Below are 5031 nucleotides of genomic sequence, written 5' to 3'. Positions count from 1 at the left end.
ATGCTAAAAATCACATTTCCTTTTGAAGGCTGATGAAAATCCATTCACTGTCTGGGATCCCTGCTGCATAGCTTGTCTTCATTTGCCACTAACTGCTGTAGTGGCTTATCGGAGCTTCAGTAAAAAAGCTTGCGGCTGTTAAAACTCCTGTTAATGATTAGCTTGAACTACAGGACTTAGAATCAGTTACAAAAAAACAACGTAAACCCAGCAAGGTCCTCTTCTTATGGCTGCTGCGATATGTTCACTTGTTCAGTTCACTACGGAGTGGAAATGAAGGCATCACAATCACAACGTAGTAACTACACTTTAGCTGATGTTCTGAATGTCTGAAACAGAAGTCATACGAGCTGGCTGTCAGATGATGCCAATGGTTGATTTGATTACATTTAAAGGGAATAGAGGATAATGGCCTTTTTGACACAATTTACCCAAATAAAGAACAAGCTGCCACTGCTTAACAAATAATCTGTGATCATATGGTGTAAAAACCAGCAGAAATGTTTCTTACGTTTCACATAAGAATCACCAATTTATGGTGCTATAATGAGTAAGGTTTGGCTTCTTTTAACATAGGACCTATTTGTTTCTTTGGATTCACTGGCACATGAGCAGATGTGTGCCAGTATAGGCTAGCTGTCATAGCTGGATTAAGTCTGAGCAAAAAAGACCTAATGGCGGGTTACAAACGGCCCTCAAGGGGCCGTTTTCCCGCCGCCGCCATTCGCTGCGTAGGGAAGCCCCAGCAGCCAGACCGCGAGGCTTTCCCGCACAGCGAAAAAGGAGCGCCGAAATGGTGCTCCTTTTCGAAATGTGGAAGTGGCGCCGCGGGGGGTGGAGCACGCCCTCGCGGCGTCACTTCTGACATGACACGTCTGGACACACAGCATCCAAGACATCAAAATGGCGGCGCCCATGTGGATGGGCGCCGCCATTTACAACGCGCTCTGCGCGTACTGGGAGGAAGGCCCGTGAGGAAGGTAAGAACCTTCCTAACCCTAATACGGCCCTTCCTAACCCTAGTACGCGCAGAGCGCGTACTTTATGGCAGTTTGTAACCTGCCAATATTCATTATTTTGCTACCCTGTTAAAAATGCTATATGCACACTGTCATCAAGATTACATATGATCCTTGTACTCCCCCGCCCTGGTTTAACAGAAAGGTTTGTAGGGTTTCTCCCTTTGCTTCATGCTGTTTTTCAGAGGAAGTATTTGTTGTTGTTGTTATTAACTGCTCTTCAGTCCACCTTGACTCATGGCAACCATGTGGATGAGACGTCTCAAATACTCCCTGTCTTCTACTGCTCTCTTTAAGTTTTGCAGACTCATGTCTGTGACCTCCCTAATTGAATCTAGCCACCTGGCATGTGGTCTTCCTCTCTTTCTTCTACCCCTCAGTCTTTCCCAGGATTATTGTCCTTACTAATGAGTCATGCCTTCTCAAGATGTGGCCAAAGTGCAATGCCTCAATTTGATCATTTTGGCTTCTAGGGGTATTTCAGGCTTGAACTGTTCAAGGACTGATCTGTTTGGCTGTATATGATATCCTCAGCACTCTTCTCCAGCTTCACATCTCAAATGTTAATGTATCCTTATATATACAATTTTCTTTTTATCCACTTTTTTCACTGACATGAGGGTGTGTGCCCTTTTGGCTCCACATCCTGGAAGCCCTGCCTCCCACACAGGGTGACACCCCAGACAGTGTTTGTTCAGTTGTATCTTTACTCTTTAGGATCTTCTCTAGCTCTTTCATCACTGCCCTTCCCATTTGTACTCTCCAATCTCTTGACTATAGTCTCCATTCTGAACGCTGTTTGATCCTTGGTATGAAAAGTCTTTAACTATTTCAATTTCCTCATTGTTTAATTTGAATGTATGTAGGTCCTCCATGCTCATTATTTGTGTTTTCTTTATGTTTGGCAGCAAGCCTGCCTTTGCACTCTCGTCCTTGACCTTCCTTAGCAATTGTTCCAAGTCCATAATGTATGGACTTGGAAATATAGATTAGCACAATACAGGAACAGACCTGCAGACAACTGTATGTCATTTCCTTAATCTCAGCTCTAGGATTCAGGCACATGTCATTCCATGCAAGACCGCCACTAAACAACTTTGTTATGACATATATTATGCTAATCTTACCAGTATTTCTTCCCTCATTTTTACAAGTCTCTGCTACAAAAATTAAGCCAATATAGAAAAGAAGCATCCAGCTATTCCTTGCAATGCCATTTTTCTCTGAAGGACTTTTCAAAAAAGTAGTGGAGGAAGAAAAGTCTAATCATGGAAATTTAATAACATTCAAACAATGATACTTTTATTGGATCAACCAAAATGTACAACTACATGTTGCAAGCTTTCAAAGTAACACTGGCTTCTTCATCAGGCAAACAGGTGAAAACAATTGAAAATATTAATCATAGGCCTGCGTTTTCTGTTTCTGGTCTTAGTTCAAATGGTAGGGAGGGCTATCTGCAGGCTGGCACCTCTCCCTTTGGCCATGTGGTCACTGGTAGATTTTCAAAGTCAAGGAAATTTAATGTCCATTTGCAATTCAAAGATGTTACCTTGGAATCCAGCAAGTCTCCTTCTTCTGTGAAGCCACAGGCTCCTATGTAGGTACAGAACACTGAATTTCTCAGTAAGTCTTCATGTTTTGCATCAGGAAAACTTAGGCTGTGTATAGCATGCCATTCAGTTCCAATATTAGAAAAAATGGCTTTACCTTTGTTAGAGGCAGAAGCCTCAGATGGCAAGGTCCCATGGGGTGCACTGGCTCTCTTTAGGATTCCCCTGTGATGGCTAAAATGTGGTATCTTGAAATCCAAAAAGCATCTAGGCCTATGACTAACATCTTCAATTTCTTTCTCTTGTTTGTCTGATGAAGAAGCCAGTGTGACTTCAAAAGCTTGCAACATGTGTTTTTGCATTTTGGTTGGCCTAATAAAGGTATCATTGTTTGGATGTTACTGGATTTGCTATATGGCCAACAAGGCTACTCCTAGATGCTTTATGGAAATTTAACTATGAAGAAGTAACTCCAAGCTTCTAGATGATGTATGGGCCATTTAGCAGATTGCAGACCACCAGAAGGGCTCGCATTATTTATAACATAATACATTATCACCCAAGGCTTAAAAGCATGTCTGGCCCCAGAATAAGAGGAAAAGCCCCCCTGTCATTCCAACTGCCATCGCCTTGGCCTCAGAGAGAGAGAAGATTGCACAGGCACAGTTCCACCATGCATAGGTCAGAGGCAGATGAAAGGCCCTCCCTTCATTTTACTTGCTTCCACCTTGTCTTTGGTGGGAGAGAAGAGGAGACAGGTGCATGCATAAATCCAGAAGCAGATGAAGGACCCTCCCTCTGTTCCAAGTGCCACCAGAGAAGAACCAGCAGCATCTGCTTGGACGTGATCCCCTTCCCCAGTGCTATTCCTGTTTTCCTTTTGTGTCATGTCTTTTTATACTGTAAGTCTAAGGACAGGGAACTGTCAAATTATCAATTTGTAAGCCGCTCTGAGAGCAATGCTATCATTATGTGATAATTACATTATACTACACAAACACCCACACTCTCACACCCACTCACTTACTCCTACCCTTCCTATTTCATTGTCTGCGACACTATGCCTATTGTAATATACAGTATCTTAATGGATGCAACTCATTTCCTAATAGTCTTGTACATTTCCTAAGTGCCCACAGGCAAATAATCTAATTTATGTGAATCAACTCTGTCTCAAGGGTCACAAATATTTAAAATACTGTTTCTTCTCCATTTTCACAGAGCCCATCACAGATATGCTTCAAGTTGGATATAAAATGGGGGTGGATAAACTGTGGTCCACAGGTTGGCAGTGGTTCAGACTCCTGAAGCCCCAGCCTCCCAATTCAATTTTGTTTTGGATTGAAACACAGTATAAAATTACACAGGCCACTACACAACCCCACCCTCCAACTTCAAAATCATTGTTAAGGTTGTAAAATTTGATGGCTGGGCATGAACAAGCAAAACAATAAATATTCTAAACTTCATGTTCTCCGTCGTCTCTCTTTCTCCTTTGCACTATGTCTCTGCCCTCCTCTTATCCATTTCTTTCCATATCAAATTACTTTTGTCCCTAAAAATGTACATACTAAATTCAAATATAATGAAGCTCTCTCTCTTGCTCAGAGGAGTGATTAGAAATCTAGTTAAAAAGAGAGAGAGAGAAGGGAAGGCAATGGCAAGGATATGATCTATAAGGAAAAAAGAGAAATGAACCAGTAATATATTTACTCCGCAGAGATTAAGTAGACATTTTTATATATGGCAGGAACATGACTATCTGTTGGCAAGAAGGGCATCTGAGAGATGTATGTATGTATTTATTTATATGAGATGGAACTCATATATTATATTTTCCTCCCATATGCACCTATTTTGTTGCACCTGTTGCATAACTTGTATGATTCAGGTTTACCCCAGGCCATGGGGGTTGCAGGCCAAAACCTGAGACCTAGGCATTAAGAACCAACCACAGTAGCTCAGTTTGCCATTCAAGCACATGTGCGCACACACAGAGAGAACACATATTTTCCTGTTTAAAATCTTGGCTCAAGGAGCAATTCTCAGTTCAACGGGAAATGAGATTATTCCTTCTCATTTGGTGAGAAAGGTATTGCTGTAAGATCATAGAGTTGGAAGAGACCACAAGGGCCATCCAGTCCAACCCCATTCTGCCATGCAGGAACTCTCAATCAAAGCATCCCCAATGACAGATGGTCATCCAGCCTCTGTTTAAAGACCTCCAAAGGAGACTCCGCCACTATTCAAGGGAGTGTGTTCCACTGTCAAACAGCCCTTACTGCCAGGAAGTTCCTCCTAATGTTGAGCTGGAATCTCTTTTCGTGTAGCTTCCATCCATTGCTCCAGGTCCTAAGTCTCTGGAGCAGCAGAAAACAAGATTTCTCCCTGCTCAATATGACATCCCTTCAAATATTTAAACAGAGCTATCAGATCACCTCTTAACCTTCTCTTCTCCA

The sequence above is a fragment of the Sceloporus occidentalis genome, unplaced genomic scaffold, assembly GCF_023333645.1.
Source record: "Sceloporus occidentalis isolate IW3139 unplaced genomic scaffold, rSceOcc1.0.p SCAF_5, whole genome shotgun sequence".
Taxonomy (NCBI): domain Eukaryota; kingdom Metazoa; phylum Chordata; class Lepidosauria; order Squamata; family Phrynosomatidae; genus Sceloporus; species Sceloporus occidentalis.
The sequence above is the reverse complement of the archived record's forward strand: the minus strand, read 5'-3'. Positions refer to the sequence as shown.